The sequence below is a fragment of the Orcinus orca genome, chromosome 5 (genome assembly GCF_937001465.1).
Source record: "Orcinus orca chromosome 5, mOrcOrc1.1, whole genome shotgun sequence".
In the NCBI taxonomy this organism is placed as follows: Eukaryota; Metazoa; Chordata; class Mammalia; order Artiodactyla; family Delphinidae; genus Orcinus; species Orcinus orca.
The window spans coordinates 102,137,629-102,162,808 of record NC_064563.1 but is presented as its reverse complement, the minus strand read 5'-3'; the positions used below and the strand labels follow the sequence as shown (position 1 = coordinate 102,162,808).

At 36.9% G+C, this 25,180-nt stretch overlaps 1 protein-coding gene across 2 annotated transcripts in view; it reads left to right on the top strand.

Moving 5' to 3' along the window:
- Window positions 1-25,180, top strand: part of COL8A1 (collagen type VIII alpha 1 chain) — a 159,530-nt gene that overhangs the window by 33,810 nt on the left and 100,540 nt on the right. The window contains exon 2 of one of the 2 annotated variants that reach the window (XM_033433320.2): window positions 1,731-1,785. The exons of the other annotated variant lie outside the window; for it this stretch is intronic. The gene's annotated coding sequence lies outside the window, so the exon portion shown is untranslated. The remainder of the gene's footprint in view (window positions 1-1,730; window positions 1,786-25,180) is intronic. 2 annotated transcript variants of the gene reach the window in all.

Genomic DNA, 25,180 nt, shown 5'->3' with positions numbered 1-25,180 from the left:
ATGCAGGAATTTCTAAACCCCGCTCCAAACGTTTACAGGATTCAGGGCTGGGGTTCCCCAAATGCTCCAATCATCAGAAAATCTCCCATATGAAGCAAGAACAGGGACAATATTTTTTTAATTAAGTACATGCTTAGGGAGAAATTAAAAACAGAAACATCTGATAATGAAGCAGTCTTTTATCTCTGTTTGCTGCAAGCATCTTGGGCTTCAAAATGTCTCACTGGCTACTGAAACCTAATGTCACCAGAGTCCCAAAACAGATATATTTTGCCACAAATCGCAGATGCTTAGGAATCCTCCTCCTTGAGATTCGATTCATATTGTGTGCCTTGACACTGAGTTTTCTCTCTGCCACAACTCAGAAAAAGTTGGTGGTCTATATGGTTTTGCTTTCACATTCACAGTTTCACCAGCTTTCTTGGATCCTCAATTATCACATTAATTGCATCCCTCTGTAATATATGCATTCAGGGAACAAAAGTTCAGATCAATGTGGAAAGTTATTGGGAAGGGTAGATTAATCTAATTTTGTTGGTTTCAACTTTCCATTGAAACTTGTTTCCCGTCATTATATAAACCAGTTTCCCTCTCTGTACTTTCCTTGCTCTCTCAGTAATAAGGGACATCTACTTTTCTCAAACAAATACTATGGCAATTTAATTGAAGAATAGATGTAAAACAAAACTTGCAGTTTATGGAAGAAATCTCCTTTCTTCCAGCAAAAGTTCTGTAATTAACCATACATCCTCTGGGAGATCTTAACCTCTAATCTTCATTTTCCTCATCTGTCAGTTTAAGGCCAGGCTCATGTATTGTCCATTTATTGTCTATTCTGTACCATTTATTGTCTATTATCTGTCTGTTCTATGGAAAGCATTTATCATGTTACTATTTTATTTTGTATTCAAAATAACTCTATATAAAAGGAATTATAATCTGCATTTTGTAGATGAAGAAACAAATTTAGAAGGTTAAGTAATCTGCATAACATGTGGCTTGGCCAGTCGAAGATAGAACCTGAATCCAAACCCTCGTTTCTTTAGTTCTAAAGCCCTAATTCTAATTGCTGTAACATGCTATCACCTAAATGAGCTCTGAGAGCCCTAAACTATTCCTTCAGGTTCTATGTTCTGAGCCATGGAACTATTTCATGTCATTGCAAGAGGCATTATTGGTAAATTATTATTCCTGGCTTTATATAGAATAAAAAATAGTATACCTCAATATTTTGTAACTATTTTTGTATTGTGAATGGTGGAGAAAAAAGAACTATCAGGTAGCTTCATCTTCTTTTTCTTCCAAAAATATTCTACCTAAACAAATGTTTTTTTCTTTTTTTAAAGACTCCCTCAAATAGAGATGATACAGCCTTCCTTAGAAGACCACCTATTGCTTAATATTGGGAAAAAGAGTTTTTCTCTGTCTGGTGTGGCTCCCTTCAATTCTAATTTATTGTCCGTACATCAGAGTGAATTTGATCATTGTTTCTTATCCCTTTCTTCTTGTGGGAAATAATAGGACAGGATGTGCTTAAGGGGAGATATAAAAATATTGTATTGAGACACCACAAGGAATGTTAATTCCTTCTTGCAGTCAGTGTTTTAAGGGGTGTCTGTACAGAGTAAAAATAGATGGACAGATGAAGAGTGCAAGTCTCATGTAAAAGGAAAGTATTCATCTTCTACTCTTCTTTTAAATAACAAAATTTCAATATCATCCGTGCCTAGGTTTTCTGGACTTGGAGAAATAACACTTAAGGAAGAGGGTGGAGAGGAAGGAAAGGTAGGTCCAACTGATAGTTAACTGATTTCATCAAGAATTATCTAATGTGCTTAATAAGAATTATCTTCTCCATATGTGCTGGCCTAGAAAATGAAAAACGTCTTGTCCATCAGTCTTTGAAGAATTGAATCATCATTTTCCTATCAGCTAAACACTCAGTGTAAGAAAGAAACATTTGAGAAGATAATACAGCAAATTTAAAAAAAGATAGAAATGAATGAGAATTTGTAGACCTTTTTTCACTTTGGCAAAGCTATTATAGATAGTATTTTTTCGAGCATCTGGCTAAAACAAAACAAAGGTTTCCTGTCAGCATGGAAAAAGCAATTCCTGTCTAAAATTGTGTTATCTGTTTTTTAGTCCACTTAATTAAGAAAGCTGCTAAATGTCATGCTACATGTCATCAAATGCCCTTTATAAAACTGATTTCAATTTTTCATGGGTTCATCCAGTTTTTGTGTTCTCACTATTTAATCCTTTAGGGTTTTTTTAAATGAGAGTCTTCATTTCTAAAAGTCAAAGATACACTATTCTTGCTATAATTACTTTTTGCACATCACAGTTAAAAATATACCAGAATATAAAAATCCATTGAAGATCAAGTCATCTACTAAAATATAATATGGTCTCACACATATCATTGACACTTACTTTTAAAGAGAAAAACTGAGATATGGAAACTGCTTGAGTTGAATTGAGCTATATTAAGTCTGACCCTCTAATTTTTCACATAGAAAACCTGAGTCTCGAACTTGAATGAAATGTAGATCGCAAAGTTAGTAGTGGAAAGCTGACATGAGCCTGCTTCACTACTACGCTGTTCAAAAAATATTTAACTAGTTATTCTGTGCCAGGTGTAGTGTTAGGTTTTGATGATTCAAAAGTGAAAAAGACAGGGTGTTCAGTCTGAAGAGTCTTATAATCCAATGGGAGAGTAAAGTAAATAAATTGATAAGTAAATTTTTGTGTAAAAAGTAACTTACACACTTAGTAGCTTAACAAATTTACATTTATTATCTCACAAATTCAGTGGGTCAGAAATTGAGTATTTTAGCTGGATCCTCTGCTTCAGGGTCTCTTACAAAGTTTCAATCAAGGCATCAGTCAGAGCTGAGGTCTTATCTGAAAGCTCAACTGGAGAAGGATATATTTTCAAGCCCATGTGGTTGTTGGCAGGATTTAGTTCCTTGTGGTCTGTCAGACTGAGGTCCTCAGTGTCTTGCTGGCTTTTGTCTGAAGGCCATCCTCAATACCTTGCCACGTGGACCTCCCCAACATGGTTGCTTCTTTTATCAAGGTGTGTAAGTCAAAAAGGCAACAGTGAGAATCTGCTAACAGGATGGAGGCAGGGATAATTGGGGGCCATCTTAAAGTTTATCCACCACAGAATTTTATAGTAAAACATGACAAATGTTGTGAAAGAGAAAGGCACAGGGGTAGTGGGAGCACAGGAGATAGGATCTAAACCAGACTAAGGAGGCTGGGCTATCATTTGAGTTGAATTTTAAAGGATGAGGAGTCATCAGATCAATGAAGAAGGAAAGATGGTCATTCCAGGCAGAAGTAGGGCCTATAAATACGTAGAGGCATTAAAAAGTACATTTTTCATGTCTTTGTAGGTAAGTTGGAATGGCACAATATTAAATAATTAGGAAGGATGCTTTTTGCTTAGGATCAGCAAATTTTAGAGTTGAAGACTCCAGATGGAACAACTAAGGCTCAGACATATTAAGCCTAGCACATGGTAGATATTTAATAAATGTTGAACAAATTAATGAAATGTCTTTGTAGCACTAGAAATGAGCTTCCACTCTCATACCCCAAACAGTAACCACATAAGTCAGCCTCCATATCTTTAAGAAAAATAGGAAAGATAAAATTAGAAGTGCTGGGAGATAGATAGAAGAACAGTATGTTTTATAGTAAAAAGAATTCTAGAGACAGCCAGAACCTACTGGAAAAGAAACAGAAAGTTAGATTTCAATTCTAATTTCTATTCATAGAAGTGAAAATAAAAGGAGAATTGCTATGGTGTGATACCAGCCAGCTCTTTGGGGAAACAAACAAACAAAAAAGCTTTACAGACATATAGGTAATAATGAAATTTTTGCAACTAATTCTTTCACTTCATTCCAAAGGAAAAAAAAGTTTTCCAGAGTCTTTTTCTTGAACTTACCAAACTGCTATACAATTTCTGACTCAAACACAATACACCACCTCTAGGATCCAAAAAAGAGATGGCTTATATTTCACATATTTATATCAGGCTTAGCATTTTTTTCCTCAGTCTGAAATATACACATGTTTTATATTTCAGCTGAAGAGCTTATTTTCCAAATGAGGTTAAAAAAAAGCCAAGGTACTATCACTCTGACATTAGCAGTAGTTACCTAAAAATATATATATATTTTTAAGTCATAACCATTTTAGGAAGTTTTTGAACCAAAGAGGAATTTGAGTAATAATCGTCATATATCTTGTTGCATGTCAGGTATGATTGCCTGAAATGTGGTGAATGGAACTACACATTTATGATTCTTTCATTCATATAAAGTTAGCCTAATGTTAGTCAAATTCAGTCATCCTGTTGTCCCATGCTTATGGGTAAACCCACTTGGAACCAGCTTTTGGAGAGAAAGCAGGGGACTGTTAAATCTATCAGTGAAGAAGATACCCTCTTTTCAATGCCTCTGGAGATGCTGGATTGTTTGCCTTCTTTACTTCTCAGTGTGGCACACCCAGTCTCTCCTGTTGTGTGTGTGTGTGTGTGTGTGTGTGTGTGTGTGTCTGTCTGTCTGTGTGTGTCTGTGTGTCTGAGTCTGTGTGACTGGTGGGGAGGGAGTGTTTAAAACGTGTAATTCCTTTTTATCAATTCTCTACAAATCTGCAAACAAAATCCTTGAGGAAAAACATTTTAAAGAGTATGGAGCATGTATTAATATATTTAAAATAGATAACCAACAAGGACCTACTGCATAGCACAGGGAACTCTGCTCAATATTGTATAATAACCTAAATGGGAAAAAGAATTTGGAAAAGAATAGATACATGTATATGTATAACTGAATCACTTTGCTGAACACCTGAAACTAACAGAACATTGTTAATCAACTATACTCCAATATAAAATAAAAAACTAAAAAAAAGAAAAACGAAAAAATAAAAAAGAATATGGAGCATGAATCAGGGGGAAGGAAGATGATTTAAAAGGAATAGGAGTAAAATTATTTTTTAAATATGAAAAAGTAAAGGTAATAATTAAGATGTATGTGATATCAAAACCTTCTTTGAGAGTATTATAGAAAAGACAATTCTTCAGATGCTTTACAGCTCAGAAACATTTTTTAATTTCTTTGATGAGAGGATGTTTTAAAGTAGAAAAGTTAAAACTCTTGATTATGTACACCAAGTTTTAAGAGGAGTAAGTACTCAATTATCTAGACCATTTCTCCCAAATCTGCTACAAAAGTAAAAAGCAGGACTTTGGGAACTTTGGCTATTCATTTGATTGTCTTCTCTATAGAACATCCTAATTAAATTATATGGAGTTATCCACTTTAGAGCCTGAGATCTTTTAAAGAGAAAAGACACAAGTAATCTGGAACTATTGATACCTGAAGGGCTCCACAGAGGCAGTCAGAAAATTAATCCATAGGGAGCCTCCACAGCTCAGAGCAGGAAAAATTAATTAAACTTCCACATTTCCAGAAGAGCTATTGAAAAGAGAGGTAGAAAACCTATTCTCTATTTCAATATCTAAATTCTTTTTTTCTAATTGAAGCATAGTTGATTTACAATGTTATGTTCATTGCAGGTATACAGCAAAGTGACTAAGTTATACATATATATACATATTCTTTTTTCGTATTCTTTTCCATTATGGCTTATTACAGCATATTGAATGTAGTTCCCTGTGCTATACAGTAGGACCTTTTTGTTCATCTATTTTATATATAGTAGTTTGTATCTGCTAACCCCAAACTCTTAATTTATCCCTCCCCCACCCCTTTTCCCCTTTGGTAACCATAAATATTTTTTCTATGTCTGTGAGTCTGTTTCTGTTTCATAAATAAGTTCATTTGTGTCATAGTTTAGATTACACACATAAGTATTATCATATGGTATTTGTCTTTCTCTTTCTGACTTACTTCACTTCATATGATAATCTCTAGGTCCATCCATGTTACTGCACATGGCGTTATTTCATTCTTTCTTATGGCTGAATAGTATTCCATTGTATATACGTCCCACATCTTCTTTATCCATTCATCTGTCAATGGACATTTAGGTTGCTTCGACATCTTGGCTATTGTAAATAGTGCTGCGATGAACATAGGGGTGCATGTATCTTTTCAAATTGGAGTTTTCTCTTAGTATATGCCCAGGAGTGGGATTGCTGGATCATATGGCAAGTGTATTTTTAGTTTTTTAAGGAACCTCCATACTGTTCTTCATAGTGGCTATACCAATTTACATTCCCACAAACAGTGTAGAAGGGTTCCCTTTTCTCCACACCCTCTCCAGCATATGTTATTTGTAGACTTTCTAATGATGGCCATTCTGACCAGTGTGAGGTGGTACCTCATTATAGTTTTGATTTTCATTTTTCTAATAATTAGCTTCAATATCTAAATTTCTTATATGTAGGTGACATTGCTTCTTCTTTTATATAAAAAATAACTATTACTTTGATTTATAGGGAAGATTTTTGTACTTCCATTAGATGTATATTGGAACTACTCTTTCCTGTCTTCCATGTTTTCTTAACTTCTCTGATATTTTCCATCTCCTTATCTCTCTGGTCTTCATTCTGAGTGCTTTCCTTATGCCTTCAATTTATCTAGGTTTTTGTTTAACCCATCTCTTGGGTTAGACTCTAGTTGTGTTTCTGCACTACTTGGGTTATTCAAACTCAGGTCCCACAAGAAGCCTGGATTTGGACTTCCAATTTCCACCATGGCCAGGGAAGATGATCTGTTTCCAAGCCATATCCCCATGCTATATCCTAAGCCTGCCTCTGGACTTCTACGTCCTTGTATGAATTAGACAGGCTATTCCCAAATATATTTCCCCATTGTACAAAGTCCTTTAGACATTAGCTTCTAAAGCATATATCCATGCTAATATCCTTGGCCCGCATGGCATCAACCACCACTCATTACAATGATTTAAGTTCCCTCTATTTCTTGCTACTTAAAAGATTTCCCTTTCTGGCTTTTTGAACTTAGCTAATAGTTTTTAATTTATATTATAGCTGGCATTACTACATAGTTCGAGTTAGAAGATATGCTTCCTACATCTGCTTAGTCAGCCAACCTTTCCAGAAATCAATTTTGATGCTGCAATAAATAAATCAGGGAATTTTTGTAGCTAGATATCTTATTAAGGTAGTGCTTTACAAGTAAGAAACAGATTCACTTCTTTGAATTAACAAACTTTCACTTCTGTTGACGCTTCCATTTCTGGTGGACTTTTTTTTCTTTTAACATTTAAGAAATGCTTTGTAGTGAAAAATAGTACAAGGTCATAAGTCCATCAAAATTACTACATGTGGTTATTGAATGGGCAACACATAGTTTAGTATCACATAATTTGGCACCAAAAGTTGAGGGAGAAGGGCTTGGTGGACCTCCTTGATTAAAGAGTAAAATTCCTTGAATTTTCTAGTGAAAAAAAGGCTGAGTGAATTTTCAGATTCGGATATTAGAGACATCCTCGTTGCCTTCAAAATCTATTATGAGACTACCACCACCCATGAATTTGCCTAAATCATTTTATATTTCTTTATAACAGTTTTAAAAACAATTTTTTGCCTTTGGTACAAATAACTTGAGTTTATTATTCATTAAATTAAACAGTTTCTCTATTATTTGTCCTTAACATTTACATGAAAGTAAATTTTATACACCACTTGAGGAGAAAAAAATTTTTTTGTTTTTCATTATAATTTTATTTTCCTGCCTTTGTTTCACTCCTATTCTGATTCTGAGGCAACTGTTGATCTTCAGGTATTTCTTTTAAAATCCATCTTATGTTCAATTTTAAAGAAGTAGCAGAGCATAGGTGTTGAGATTCCCAGTCAGATTGCTTGAGTTTGAATCCAGTCTCCACCACTTACTAATAAGTGTGCAACTGTGGGTAAGCTTTTTAACCTCTGTGTACCTCACCTTCCACGTCTGGACAATAGGGATGATGATGATGATGATGATGATGATGATGATGATGATGGTGGTGATGATGATGATGATAGTGCCTACCACATAGGGTGTTATAAAGACTAAATGAATTAATATAGAGAGAGCATTTAGAACAGCCCTCAATGTACATTAATTATTATTGTTATATTTCAAATTTCCATGTGGCTTTTTGCACAGGCATCTCTAAGAGAATGTTTCTAACCATAACCTAGCCTAATGATTTCATAGTTTTATGGAAAAGTCTCAAGGTACAATATCTTGAAGCATATTAAAAAAAATCTATCCTTAATGCTATCTCTTTTCATGATCACTTGCTTTTTTTCATGAATGGATGCCTTAAAGGTAATGAACCCACATAACCCTTCCTTTTTTCTATCAAAACCCTTTGTTGAGACTGTTGACAGGAAATCCCTTGGGAATGGAGGGAGTTGAGGCAAAAGAAGAACACTTCAGTTTAGTGGCCAGAGGGGGCCCTCACACTCCCCTGCTGGTGCTTTGAGCCAAGATAAACAGGCTTGGCAAGGGGTGCCTTACTCACTCCATCCTGTCAACTTGGAGGTGAAGGTTTTCAACTGTGGTATTGCTACTCCACCCAACTTCTGTTCCATTTTTAATATACCTTTGTGATAAAATGTACTGTATCCATTAAAAAAGTCTTGAAGGTGTGGCTGACAAGAAGGAAAGCAATATCCTGCCAATGCCTCAGACTTGAAAGGCCCTCCAGCCCTACCTCATGGACCACCCTCTCTATTCTGGCTTGTACAGCACAGGCTCCACATTTTGTTCAGTAAAAGCAACAACATCCACATACCTCACCACCTGGGAAAATGCCATAAATTGTCCCTAGTCATGTGTGCCCTGGCAAACACCCAGGTAAATGACTGAGCTCACACTGGCCAGTCACAGAAAGAATATTAGTGTACCTTGCTTCCCTCAACAAATGTGTTGCTGAAACTGCATGAAAATCAAGTGTTTGCAAGTTAAATCACTTCTTGAATTCACCAGGAATTTGCTACTTAATAAATGCTCAGCGGGTTACTTACTGAATAATAAAAGTCCTTTGTAAAGTAATAATTACCCTTTAGTTTATCTGTTTTCACATTTCAAATTTTGGAATCTGGTTTTCCTTAAAGCAAGACACATCTGTAGCATTAGTTTCTCTACTATAGGTGTCACTTAATCTTTGAGGGCTCAGTTCTTTTTTAGGGGAATGTTAGGACACCAGACTCAATGACCTCTACAGTCTCTCCCAGCCCGAAATTCACTTTCCTACAAAGGCAGTCTAGGAATAATTATAGAAATGTCTTTTTGTTTGGTTATTCTTTCTGCTTTAATCATTCCATTCACAGTCTAAGGAAAGTGTGCTCCCAACATCAGTTTCTGGAACAGTTCCTTCTGATGCTTCACAATGGCATAGAGAGCTATAGCCATGGTCAACTGACATTTTGAAGTTCCTCAGAGATCTCTTTCCATTGCTACCTTTCCTGCTTTAGTTTTGGCCCAGAGAAAAATTATCAAAGATCAGAACTGCTTCCATCAGCTTCATAGGCTAAGACCTTCTTTCTGGATGTTGCCTGGAGGCACTACATACAATATCTCATTATTTGCTATAAGCATCAATGATACACAAAGGGAAAATCATGTTAACTCCACTTCATATCTTGTAAAAGAGTACCACAAGATACTTAGGTTACTCACCCAAGTCACCCAGTCAGTAACTAATGAAGCTAAACATGATTAATTTTGTGACAGAATTACTAGCCTATGCTACTTGAAGTTGAAATTACTGACACCAGAAATATTTTAGTAAAAACTTCCCTTATCATCCCCACTGAACATCACAGTTTTCATTTAGGGAATCTATGCATTTACCAACACATCCTTGGAATAATCTCAAGAACAAAAGGCAACTGAAAGGTGATATTTATGAGCTATTGGCAGTATGCCTCAGGTTATACAAGCCACAAGTCTCCAAAAACAAGTATAACTAGCATTTGATTCCCCCTGTGGCTGAAGAAGTACTTTCATATTAAATGTAAACATTTGATGTCACAGAGATAAAAAAGAGTGTGCTATTCATGTCAGTATTATTTCACCTTATTTAGTTGTGTAAATTTTTGTGATAATAGGAAATGGCTTGGCAAACTTCAAGAACTGATCATTGTATTTGGCATTATTACTGGTTGTAGAAATAGCATTGTAAACTATCAGCTAACAATTAAAAGATTATTAAAAGATATTATGAAACACTTTATTCCAGTAAATATGACTATTTATATGAAATTATTACCAGACTGACACCAAAAAAATAGAAGACCTGAATTGTCTGATATTATGAAAGAAATTAAAACTATTTTTATAAACCTTCCCACAAAGAAAACTCTACTTTCCAGATAGTTTTGCCAGTGAATTATCTCAGAATTTAAAGAATAAATAACATAAATCTAAAACAAATACTTCCAGACAGTAGAAAAAAGGGACAAGAGACACTTTTCTATTATTTAACAGCCCAGCAGAACAAGGACATTACAAGAGAGAAAAATAGCAGACACATAGATGCAAAAATCATAAACAACCTTAGCATGACCAAATGGACTTTTTTCAGGAATGCAAGGATGGTTTATGATTCAAAAATCAATCCATGAATTCACCACATTTACAGAAAAAAAGAGAAAATCACATAATAAATGTAGTAGTTTCAAAAAGCATTTGATAAAATTCAACACCCATTGATAATGAAAGTACTTAGCAAACCAAGGGGACTTTTTAAATCTGATAGTGTACTTACAGAAGTCCTACAACAAACATTTTCCTTACTTGTGACTTTTGGAACAAGGCAAGGATGCCTACTATCACCATTTTTGTTCTAATTATACTGGAGGTCCCAGTCAATGCACAAGACAAGAAAAAGAAATAAAAGGCATAAGGATAGGAAAGGGAAAATATATAATTTTTGTTATTCATTATTAGAATTAATAAATGCATATATCAAGTCTGTTGGATACAAGGTCCAATATCCAAAAAGCAATTAACTTCTATATGCAAACATTAAACAAATAGAAAATGAAACTTTTAAAAAGACATCATTTACAATAGCATTTAAAACATTAGCTTATCAGGTATGTGAAAAGGAATTTAGAGAATAGACCTCAAGAAATTACTGTTTTAAGAGTAATAATCTGATGGGACAAGTGCTAAAAAAATAGATCAAAAATCCATGTAAATATAACTAAATTGATAGTAATTTTCTAAAACCAATCCTCATATCTTTCTTCCTCTTTCTCTCTTTTGTTAGCCCCTACATTTCTTAAAAGCAGGATATCACAGCTATTTGAATATTCACCAGTGATTCCCTGATAACATCAGAAAATAAAAATGGACTTTAGGAAAATTTCCATTGAAACCACTGGTTTTAAATTGGTTTTATGTTTTAGAGGGAGAGTACCAAAAGGAAAAAAATTAACACATGATGGTCAAAGGTTTTTCTGGCTCTCTTAAAATCATGTAATCAGATAGCTTCCTCATGCATAACATCTTATATCACATGAAAATATACAAGGTGTCTAAAGAAGCAGTTTTGAATAGAGGATTTCTGAATACCATCTCAGGCAAGGTCTAGAGAACTCAATATTATGTGATTTTATGATAAATTTTCTAGACAGTATGGCCGACTACAAGTCTTCCTTTGTACTTTTCTGTACAGTTCCTCACTCAGAACAGATCTAGCTGTCTATGGGAAGGTTCTGCAGGACCAAGAGCTAAGATTTGGCCACTTACACACAGACCAAAAATGAATTACCCAGGGTATGCTAGCAGAGGGACTTGAACTTAAGGACAGGGGAAAATCTGCACAGGTTGCCAATGGTTTGTCAGAGTTGTAAGAAAAGAAATGGGAAATTAAAAAAAAAAATTCTTATTGGCATAATTTACATTGGACAACATGAGCACATTCCAGTCAACCTACTTCACAGACATGATCTCATTGGTCTCCCCAACATCCTTACAAGGAAATGAGGGGGACAAGTGTGACTCCACCCTTCAGGCCAAAAGCCCCATTGCTCACTCCCACTTGTGGGTAGGAGTGGGTGGAACACCTTTATACAGGGGAACAAATTATCACCTTCCTGGCTTCCCTGCAACATGTGGGTGAATAAGTTTGCCTTTCTCTCCTTGAGGCCATACAATTCCCAAAACAATTTGTCTGAAATGTTGGGGACTGAGTCACTGGCCAGTGATATTCTCAAACAACTGCTGGGTTGTTTCTCAACCATTGTTTTGTCATTATGACTTGGACTCGATACATCATGTAACATAAGTGCCTGTGATGAAATTTTTCTCATTGGCCTAGAGGAGACTTTTAAGAAAGGGAAGACAATGGTAAACATGGAAGAGGAGTCATTTTACACTTTTGCAATAGAAGGATATGTTACCAGCACTGCGCTCATCTAGAATATAAGATTTGAGAACAGGTAAAGTCAGAACATTGAGTATCCAGAAGTTTTCTCATATAGTAAACTAGATATCCAATGTTCTGGGTGTTTTTTGTTGTTGTTTTTGCAACTAGATTGCCTCTCAAGACTATTTTCACTCCTCCCTTTGTGTGCTTAAAAATAATGTCGCATGGGCTTCCCTGGTGGTGCAGTGGCTGAGAATGTGCCTGCCAATGCAGGGGACATGGGTTTGAGCCCTGGTCCGGGAAGATCCCACATGCCATGGAGCAAATAAGTCCGTGTGCCACAACTAATGAGCCTGCGCTCTAGAGCCCGCGAGCCACAACTACTGAAGCCTGTGTGCTGCAATTACTGAAGCCTGTGAGCCTAGAGCCCGTGCTCCTCAACAAGAGAAGCCACCGCAATGAGAAGCCCGCACACCACAACAAAGAGTAGCCCCCACTCGCCGCAACTAGAGAAAGACTGCGTGCAGCTACGAAGACCCAACGCAGCCAATAAATAAATAAATAAGTAAATAAAATAAATCTATATATTAAAAAAAAGTGGCAGAACTGTTCAAATTCTCCATCAAAACAGTTACTAGTAATTATAATTTTGAGGAGAGCTCATTGGGAAAGAGAACATTTTAATAACAAAAATCCACTGGAGAGTGTTTTTCACATTAGGAAACAGGATAATTTATTCAAAAACCAGCTTCTTAGGACTCACTGGAGTGTCCTATACTTAAAGATATGTTTAGATTTTTCTTTCTCCCACTACAAATAAAGTGTTCCAAATACTGAGGGATGAAAAGCACAGGAAATCATTCTCCATATAAATGTTGACACACAAACTCACTCTAACCACATATGGATATCTCTTACGGATATAGAACTCAGCAGCTTCTAGCAGTCATCTGAGATGAGCACCATATGTGACATAATAATGCATTATTTCACTAAAGCTTTCAGAGCTTAAGAAAATAGCCTGAGGAATAAGACTGCTCCTTTCTGAGCCAAGGTTGCAATCTTCTAAGTCTAAAACGTGCTTAAAGACAGACATTAGGTAATTGTAAAAGCCAAGGGAGATCAGTTTAAGAATATGGAATAATATTACTACCAACTGCCCTTTTCTGTGTTCAATCCAGATAGAAGCTGGACACATAGGAAGTGACATTTGTATAATAACAAAGAAAAGGAGAATGAGAGAGAAACCTTCCCACCTATATTCTTTGTAGGATTTTATTACTATCTGCTCTTTATAACCCCAGAAAATGGGAAAATTATATTTGTTCAAAACATTACGGAAAGTCTTCCTCTGTCTTTCTATGACATAGATTCAGGTCATTATTAGGCAATTTCATTTCATATATCAATAGTAGCCTATTTGTTTATTGAAATCAACATAAAAAGCAGCTCTTGATATCAAATAAAGAGCCTTGAAGTCAGAATACTTCACTCCCACTAACTTGGTGTATGGTCATGAGACATGAGATAAATTATCTCAACAGGTCTTTCCAGAATTATTCTATTCTTTTTGCAAATTGGTTTATATTTGTAGAAAAGGTTCAATCTGTTTCTGGCATGGCAATGGCCAAGTCAGAATCTCTATTTGACACAGTCAGAAAAATAGGCCAACACATTACACATTTACAAGATGAATTACTGTGGATAAAATATACATAAACATGGATTGGGGTGTATTTTTAATATCCAGGGAAATTTTCATCCCTGAGTTATTTCATTAGCAACTGTTTCATCACATATCCCTGGCTGAGAGTTTCCAGTAACTCTAGGTCAGCAATTGTAGACTCTATTTTCAAAGAAAAAATCTCTTATATTTTCCATCTGCAAAATTTTTACACCAATGGCCTTGTTCCTTAAGGGTCCAAAAAAGACTGAAATATTAGACGGAGGAAAAAAAGAAAAGATTTATGTAGAAAAACTTTCTGACTGGGGGGTGTATTTAGTCTAGAAACAAAAACTCTAAAGTGTGGCTGGCTTAATAAAAGTCATCACGAATATGAAAGACCAGCTGCTCTGAATTTCCTCAGAGACCAGAACCCGAGGAAATGGCCTTCAATTACAGCAGAAAGTGGTGCTTTGGGTTAGACGCAAAGAAGAATTTCCTGGTTGGGTCTCTGAAACAAGTCACTAAGGGAGACTGTCACTGCCTCTCAAGGATATTTTGACACTTGAGACAGATATTAGCCCATGTGTATGAAGGGCTTCTATATTCAGGCTCCACATTAAGCACGTATGTTGGTTATCTCCTTTCATCAGTACGGCAGCTCTATGAGAGAAACGTTATTGTTGTTCTCATTTCATGGATGGGAAGACTACCGTTTGTTAAGTAGCTAGCAAGCAGAGGAGCTGGGATTTGAACCCAGAGAGTTGGACTCCAGAGCCAGCTCTTTTCACCATTAGGATTGATGCAATGGCTATGCAACAAGAAAGAGAAGCTATTGGATTTGACCTTCAAGTGTAGGGAGACCCTTAATACAAAGAAATATAATCTGATATTCTCCATCTCCATCCACTCTGAAATCATTGGAAAAGGTTTAAGTGGCTTAGAGTTGTGTAAAGGCCACAGAACATATAAGAACTTACCAGTTTTGTGATTTAAGGCATGTCACGTAACCTCTCTGATGCTGTTTCCTCTTTCACTTATTTAACACTATTCATTGAGCACCTATTACACCAGAAATTCAATGGTGAATAAAATCTTGAAAATGAGAAAAATACTAACTACCTCCTGCTGGCCGTGGTTACCACTCAGTCAGCACCAGTTCCCCTCCCACTCTCCCTTCTACCAGGGACTCAGGCTACAGAGGAAGAACTTTCTGACGTTAAGTTTTGTGAAATATGCTTCTAAGTGCAGAAAGAAAGAATAGAGAATTGTTATCTTCTGAATGAAGGATGAGTTTTGCAGAAAAAGTTCAGAGAGAAAAAGCACCAGATTTTAAATTATTTGTTTTCTCCTTTGTACTTTCATAGAATTTTTCATACCTCTATTATAGTGCTTATCATATTTTAATTATTCTTTCACATGTCTTTCTCCCCAGTGAGACTCTGGATTCTAGAAGACAAAGTTTATCCTTTGCTCCTTTCCATATTTACCAAAATCATACCAAGCCCTGAGCCTAGCATATTGTAGGCACTCATAAAATATTTGTTAAATAAATAAATATTCCTGGTCGGAAAAAGGAGAATAAAATCATAGGAAAGAAAATATAAATTTAACCTTACTTCATATACTAAGATTGATAGACCATTCATTGAAAACGGAAATTCTTTTTTGCTTTATTTAGATGTGGGAAGAGCTATAACTAGGCACAATACATAAGCATCTTTGATGATTGTTTAATACCTCCAGAACTCCTTCTCAGCAGCTCTTAAGGGATAGGACAAATTCTGGTTTGTGAAAGGGAGTGTGGGTGGTGCTGCTGGGAAGCAGGTAGATAGGACCACATGATATCTTCCAGCCTGAGCTTCAGTGATTCCAAACGAACCCTTAGGAATCCTTCCAATCATATGATTCCAGTTACCCTGACTGTGCCTCAAATAAACTCATATAAAAAGAAGAGTCCCGGGGCTTCCCTGGTGGCGCAGTGGTTGAGAATCTGCCTGCTAATGCAGGGGACACGGGTTCGAGCCCTGGTCTGGGAGGATCCCACATGACGCGGAGCAACTGGGCCCGTGAGCCACAACTACTGAGCCTGTGCGTCTGGAGCCTGTGCTCCACAATAAGAGAGGCCGCGATAGTGAGAGGTCCGCGCACCGCGATGAAGCGTGGCCCCCGCTTGCCACAACTAGAGAAAGCCCTCACACAGAAACGAAGACCCAACACAGCATAAATAAATAAAAATAAATTAATAAACTCTTACCCCCAACATCTTCTTAAAAAAAATACAAAAGTCCAGCTATTGAACCCAGTATTGTCATGTTGTAAACATTCTGATTTTACATCAGTGGCTTCTCTCAGCCAAGCTAAAGTGCTGTGAATGTCGACTAGGAGAGTCCGTGACTTTGCCTCTATATGATCAGAAGAGTAGGCTGAAAAGTCAAACATTTCATGAAACCAGGTTTGGGGGCCAAGACCTGAAATGAGCTAAATTATTTAAGTGGATTCACTAAGTAACCTCTTCAGAACAGTCAGACAGGTTCAGGTTCTGGGACCCTACCACGATGTCATCAGGTCTGAAATCTCAGAGTGTCCTGCATTCACTCAGGCTTTCAGTATCAGGTGATGTAAGCCAAACATGCCATGGGGACCACACTTAGAGTATGAGTTTACAAGAAGTGCTGTCTTCTCAAGTTTAATCACTGTGCATTGAGCACCTTCTGGGTGAATACGATTGCACTAGACATTTTATATACACTATCTGTAATCCTAAAAACAATCCTGGAAGGCAAAGGTCATTATTCCCATTTTATATCTGTAGAAATAGGGCTTCAGAGAGGTTATACAAACTGCCCAGTACTGTCCAGCTACTAAGTTAGAGTCAGGATTCAGATTCAAATGCCTCTCTCTGCTTGCCTTCCTAAAGGAGTGGGGTGGCACACTGTTGATGATTTATAAGCATCTGAGCCCAAAAGCTGTGAAAAGATAGACCAGTCGACTTAAAGCATTATTGAATGGGGAGTTGTTTGTTTGGTTTTTTGTTGTTGTTGTTAATGAGAGTTTGTCATTTGGTTTAAAACAGTTGCACATCTTTTCCCTACTGAAATGGAGAGCTTTCAGATCTCATCAACCCATTTCCCTCTGCTATCTGTGAATTGTCAGTATTATTTTAATGATAGAAACATTTCCTAAGGTAGAGTAGGGTATTTTCTTTATAATATCTGAACTTGGCACCTTGTAGAATAAGCTTCTGCACAGGAATTGTGCTTCCATTACCTAATTGCAAAAAGTTGCCAAAATTTAAAAAGGTTCTGGGAAGGGGAGACAGTGTAAGAATTCAAGTAGACCTCAAGGTCTCACTCTTGAAAGAAATGGAAATATTTTTGGACTGTATTGTTGGTGTAGACAAAAGGAAGGGAAGACCAAAAGGCAATAATTTGTTTTTCCAGTTTCTCCAGTAATACCTACAGTTGAATTATGCTATTCATAAAGAAAATATTTCTGAGTATTTTGCAAATTTTACCATCTTTGAAAAAATGTTAATATACTAGTTTAATGTCTCACTCTAAGCAGTAAATACATTTATTCTTAATGTAATAAAAACTCTAAGGAAAAAATGATGTCAGTCAACTACACTGAAAGCTCAATCAGTAAGAAAACAAATGCAAATAATACAAAATACAGCATAAAAGGCTGACGGAAAGGGATGCACCTTAACACCGTCTTACTATCATCAAAAGTGGTAAGAAGAAAGAATAAGAATTTTTTATACCCATGGTGTGTCCAAAATATGAATATCTTTCAAATGCCACACATTTCAATCTTTCATTTTGAATTGTATTTTATATGCATAACCATGAAATAATACTTAGTCATATTCTACTGAATAAGAAATTAGTACATTATTTCCATCTTTGCTAATTTTTCTTTCTCGCTTCCCCATGAACTTAAAAATCTGCAAAATAAAACTGTATCAGTATGAAGAAATGAGACCAACCCTTCCCTGTACCGTCTATACCATACCCTATGTCACTATACATTTTTCTCCCCTTTTCTCTATGTTGTAGAATTTTCAAGTCTTAAAAAATTCTCCGGTCTTGTTTTTCCATCTATAATTCTTCTGATGGCTTTCCACATAGAGTAAAAAATTTTATTTTCAATCCAATTATCTCTGGATACTAAAAGCCTATGGCCAGGTCATGTTGATTTTGCTTATTTAAGTCTGTAATATGGTAATAAATAAGTTCATAATAAGAGTGCTAATTCATCCATCAAGGCAATTTTCTGTGATTAAAAAAATATGGATAGGGCTTCCCTGGTGACGCAGTGGTTGAGAGTCCGCCTGCCGATACAGGGGACACGGGTTTGTGCCCCAGTCCGGGAGGATCCCACATGTCGCGGAGCAGCTGGGCCTGTGAGCCATGGCCTCTGAGCCTGCGCGTCCGGAGCCTGTGCTCCGCAATGGGAGAGGGCACAACAGTGAGAGGCCCGCGTACCGCAAAAAAAAAAAAAAAAAAAAAAAAATATATATATATATATATATATATATATATATATATATATATATGGATATAATAGGCTACCTTACCCACGTGAGGTACTTAGCCGGGGACGTGGCAACCTTTTCAACCATACAAGCATTTATTTTGTATATAAATTTATTTATTTAATTAATTTATTTTTGGCTGCATTGGGTCTTCGTTGCTGCACGTGGGCTTTCTCTAGTTGTGGCGAGCGTGGGCTACTCTTTGTTGCAGTGCGTGTGCTTCTCATTGCAGTGGCTTCTCTTGTTGAGAAGCACAGGCCTTAGACTTCAGTAGTTGTGGTGTGTGGGCTCAGTAGTTGTGGCTCATGGGCTCTAGAGCGCAGGCTCAGTAGTTGTGGCACACAGGCTTAGTTGCTCCGCGGCATGTGGGATCTTCCTGGACCAGGGCTCGAACCTGTGTCCCCTGCATTGGCAGGCGGATTCTTAACCACTGCACCACCAGGGAAGTCCCAAGCATTTTTATTTTTGTCTTTTTGTTTTCAATATTACAGAAAATAATTTTGCCTCTCATAAATATTTTAATATTATTGCTATTCTTTATCAAATCCTGGAACAGAAATCTCCCAAAGGTAGTTACTTTTGAAAATTTCACAACCATGTAGCCCTAAATGGAGCCTAAAATTTCCCAAAAAAAGAAAAATAAATTAAAACAATAGTTTAAATGCATCCTCAAAACAATAGTAGAATCAAGGGTTATGTTTTTGACCAAAGACCTGCACTCAACTTTTAATAGAATTTACCACAATATTATGTAATATTAGTGGTGCACCTTATTCAATTTAGTACTAACCTTTTTACAATATGTGAAAATTAAGAAAAGAGAACAATGAAGTAGTTAATCATTCATTTCACTTCATGTTAGTTTATTCAATAGATTTCAGATGGACCTAGAGATGATAATATTAAGTGAAGTAAGACAGAGAAAGACAAATATCATATGATATCACTTATATGTGGAATCTAAAAAAATGATACAAATGAACTTATTTACAAAACAGAAATAGGCTCACAGACTTCGCAAACAAACTTATGGTTACCAAAAAGGAAAGGGGGGCAAGAGGGATAAGTTGAGAGTTTGGGGTTAACAGGTACATACTACTATACATAAAATAGATAACCAACAAGAACCTACCGTATAGCACAGGGAATTATATTCAATATCTTCTAATGACCCAGAAAAGAAAAGAAAAGAATCTGAAGAATATATATCTGAATCACTTTGCTATACACCTAAAACTAACACAACTTTGTAAATCAACTATACTTCAATTTAAAAAAAGTAGATTTCAGAGAGTGTAAATGCATAAAAGTGTCCATGAAGCAAGAGCCAGGGGACCCTGGGGAGAGGGCTATAATACAGCCAGGAGCCAGAGAAATACCTTCCCTCCCCCAGACTAATAAGAATAGTGAAGTTTCAAGAGGAGGTCTCCCAAGGCCCACAGGCAGAAAAATAAAGTCTTAAAAGCAAGAGAATGTTGGGTGCCAGCTGACTGGGCCACATATAGGGCACTCCTGCTATATAAGTGCTCAGCATGATCACCACAGTGACCTCGGCCAAGCTCTATAACTGCCCATCTCTGAAAGTCCAGATGCCATGGAGCCACCTAGCAGCAGGCGGACCAGAAAATTTGAGTCCCACCTGCCTCTACTGCCTTTTTGACATTAAACAAATCACCAAAACTCCTTCAGTTCCCATTTCCTATGCTGCAAAATGTTGATAATAACAATGACTGTGCTAAGGATTGTAAGACAGCAGAGGTAAAAAGCACTTGGTGACCTATTAGGCACTCTGCAAATGTTAGTTATCCTTATCTGTTCATGTGTCTCTGTGTGCATGTGTGTACCATTAAATAATTCTAAAATTTTCACATTTCACAGATGGAGAGGGTAGATGAGGGAACTGCACTCAGCGTGATGAGGTTGGATGTGGGGAGCTGTGCCTGAGCAGGAGGTTGCAGCTGTGCACACAGGCGCACCAATGAATACACACACTAGGTGTTGACAGTTACAGGACTTCACATTGCACCCTGGATGATGCCACCTGATTGCTTACAAACATACTGGATATGGGCCAGAAAAAAACCCAATACCATTCTTATTCAGGGTTCAAACTGTAAAGCAATATTTTAGATAGGCTTCAGTGAGAAACATAATCTTATTATAACAACTAATTTAATACGGTTGTTGTAAAACTTAATAAAACCATTCTCATGAGAGCATAACAAATGTTTATAATTTTGGAGAGTTCATGAATAATTGTACAGTCACTATCATGATAGTTCCTCACACTCTGCGTCTTCCAAACCACTTGATGAATTATTTTACCCATAAATTGCCTGTGAAAGAAGGCAGCATAGAGAAAGTCGGCTTATTTAAGATTTTATCAACCAGCTGTTACACCACCAGCACTTCTTCACCAGTACGATCATCCACCCTCACGCAAATCCCCAGAGGGCCTCCCACACTCTTAGAGAAAACAAGTTCCAAATAGCTATAGGTTGAACTATATTTTGTGTTCTGATACAGTAAAAATCTGAAATCTGTTTATACTATATGTGGAAATACATATCCGTTCTCAAAGCACACCAAATGATAGTGTATTCGTTTCCTATTGCTGCTGTAACAAATCACCACAAATTTACTGGCATAAAACAACACAAGTTTAATATCTTACAGTTCTGGCAGTCAGAAGTCCAAAAAAGTCTTACAGGGCTAAAATCAAGGTGCCAGCAGGATTACATTCCTTCTGAAATTAGAGGGGAAAATCCATATCCTTGCCTTTTTTAGCTTCCAGAGGCAGCCTGCATTCCTTGGCTCACGGCCCCTCCTTCAATTTTCAATCATATCACTCCAACCTCTGCTTTTATCATTATATCTCCTATCTGACGCTGACTCTCCTGCCTCCCTTTTTATAGATAAAAACCCTTGCGATTAGATCGGGCCCACTCAGCCAATCCAAGATAATCTCCCCATCTCAAGATCCTTAACTTAAACACACCTGGAAAATTCTTTTTGTTATGTAAAATAATATATGCACAGGTTCTAGAGATTAAGACTTAGACATTTTGGGGGGTCTAGTATTCAGCATACCACAGATAGTTCACTGTTTTATCAATACTTTTTCTCTGGGAAAAAAAATGCATTGGGCACATTAAAAAAAAAAAAAACGCATTTAAATATGCCCACTGAGGCTTTGTGATTGAGTTTTGCAGTCATTATGTCCAATTCTTCCTGCCTACGTCATTCTAACACAAGGTTTCTCACCCTCAGCCCTTCTAATATTTTGGGGCAGATATTTCTTTGTTGTGGGGAGCTGTCCTGAGCATTGTGGGAATTTTAGAAACATCCATGGCCTCTACCCACTAGATGCCAGTAGCACTGCCCCCATAGTTGTGACAACAAAGAGTGTGTCCACACATAGCCAAATGTCCCCTGGGTGGGAAAAAATTACCCTTAGTGGAGAACCACTCATCTAACAGAAAGCAGCCAAATTATGGTAGTTGCCCCTTTACAGGCAGTAATTGATAGAAGGCAAAAGGTTTGGAGGTATAGACTGATGGCTAATTTTAAGGGGGCAAACGGGAGTCATGTATCTCAGCATTGTAGGCTAAATTTACTGCTAAGTGTATTTGTCCAAAAGACACAAAACTCAGAGCTGTCTTATTCAATGGCAGTAACTCATCTATGTAATGAGTCCAGTGTGGGTTATGAGGCTTTCAGTGCTTTGGCTATCAGGCTGAGAGTGGTGCCTTAGTACTCAGTGTCTTACAAAAGCTGTGAGCTCTTCAGCAGTGGGACCCATATCTTATTATCTTTCTTTCCACAGAGCATAATCTCAGCCTACAACCTGCAACCTTTCCATTATACTATGATGGTTCTCAAAACACAGGGGTGATGGTGTTTCTGAAGGGATACAGGCCAGGCCCCAGAACTCACTTCTTGGCTAATTCCCCAGGCATTGATTCCCAAGCTTTACTCATTTGAATACCCCTTTCACGATTTCTTTTTATCATTAATTACTCAGTATTTAGCTTTAAATCAACTTGTGGTTTTCAAACATAAATACTACTTTAACAATAATGTATGTGAAATCATGTTTTATAATGCTATAATGCTGTAATTTTTCTAAAATGCACTAAATTAAATATGTAACTATAGTTTCATGTTTATCCACATGCCATTTAAAAGTATCTCACCATTAAATACACACACAAGACTTTTAGAAACATTGTCCTGGAGGCAACCAACATCAGCAAAAGCCTCACATTTATTTCTAGATCTAAAGAGGTTTTTCCCATCTACTCAAGTTCCTCACAGGTGAGGGACCATCTCCAAAGTACAGCAAACCAAACTGCTCACAGATGCTGAAAGCTCTCACAATCGGAGGGAAAACCTCAGGCTACTATTTACACAATCTTTCCTAAACATCTTCCTTTTCATTTTCCTTTAAAATAGATAATAGTTAAGATATATGCCCTTAAAAAACGGCATTACCAGGTAGTTTGTACTGATATGTTTAATATATGACATCAGCCAGATAAACACAGAAAAAGCAAACTCTGGGGAAAATAATCCAGACCAGGATTTCCCAAAGTGTATTTCACAGAACATTAATTCTATAGGATCTCAGTAGACATTACATGGAAAAAATGTAGGGGGGGAGGTTGGCAGAGATCTATAGTCAAATAATTGGAGGAACTGCTGTTAAACAAAATTAAAATAATTTTTTATTGTAAGACTTCTTAGAAACTTTCATATTCTACTGTGCTTTGTGAAACTTAAGAGAAATATACATTAAGCATGCAGTCCTAAATTTATTTAATGACAGATATCCTTTTTTTCCCTAAGAGCATTTCATGGAACTGATGTTCGAAGGAACATATTTTGGGAAAGGCTGTTTACTCTGGATTAGAGAAAATTTTATTTTCCTGAGATGAAGAAAAAACTCTAGGATAATGGATATTTTTAAATGCATGCTATCTTATTTTTTTTTAATATCTAGAGGTTCAAGACTGTCTTTTGTGGATTAACTTTGTTAATCCCTGCCTTGCACTTCCAGAGACTCAAAAAACATTACTGGATGCGAATGGCAAATAAACATAAAAGACAACGTGGAAATTCTTTTAGGGGCTATAGCATGGTTTATACTGGCTACTTCTTTGCTTTGAGAAGTAAATAACTTCTTTTTATCTTAACTCATGAAACTCCACAGAATGTGGGCCCTGATAATCTAAAACCAATCTTTGTTCAAGCTGGTATCACCTGAAGAGCATTAATGGACAGCTGTCACAGCAAACAGGATATTTTCCTTAGTGGATTCTTACTTCCTCTCCATGCACAGAACATAAACACGCAAGGGCCACTCTAAATGGAGACTAAGGCCATGAACTGGAAATTAGTTAATTTGTCAAATTTGATTTTCCTAGCAACTGCTACATATGGTTTGACATGAAATTGTGAAAGTAATGAGATAGTGTAGCCAAAACACTGAACTCAGAGTGACTCCTAAGAAATGTAAAGCCCAAATGTCATCAGAGTTTTAGCTTTGGAAGAAATACAAGAGATGTAGAAAGTGACATCGTCATCAAACCAACAATCATGACACCCGGGATTCTCATATGGGGTGCACTACTCGACTGTTGGGTGAGCTTGGACAAATCATGCTGCCTGTTTATGACCCACTTTCATCTACAGAATGAGAAAGTTGGGAAAAATGATCATCCAGCACCTTGTAGGGATCAGTAGCATCAGTATCACCTGGATATTGTTAGAAATGTAGAAACTTAGGCCTCACGCCAGACCTACTGAGTCAGAATCTGCATTTTAACAAGATTCCTTGATGAACTAATGTTATACACTGGTTTTCTAACTCAGTTCCTAGCACCTCAGACCATGCCCATCCTACCCATCCTCACCACCACCCAAGTACCCTCACGGCAGAATTAACAGTAAGGACTAATTTTTTTTTTCTTCAGTTCTGGTATTCCAAACTCTCTCTTTCGACAGGGAAGGAAACTGAGGCCCAGGGAGGTAAAGCAGATTTTCTGAAACCACACAGCTAATTAGTAGCAGAACACAGATTTTGTTATTAGTTTTCCCAGTGCAGTTGATTGTACTGTTTCACGAGAATGTTACCAAAATGATGTGATTAAATTGCCAAGTGTTAATGTTATAACAAATGAACAGTGATGCTTTTCTTCTCTTGGAAAAGACTTTTTCTTTAGTTTAAAAATGACTGCTTTTTAATGAAATTATTTTATTTCTGGAGATTCTTAGAGAGGAATCGAGTTACAGGATGTCTCATTCCTCTCCCAGGTGGTAGGAAGACCTCTAGACATAAGCCAGATGCTTACTCTCCCATTTCCTCCCTCTCTCACCACTGACACCCCCGCCGGTGTACACACGCACACACACACACACACATGCACACACCCAATGCTGACAATGTGTAATTCCATTACGAATGACAGCAGAAACCACGAGTCCACGATCCAGGATGCTCACAAGTCCAGCTTTAATTAATAACCCCTTTAGCAACCGGCATTGTGCCGTGTCTAAAACAACTGAAACCTTCTGCCACTTGAAAACCAAATCTATCT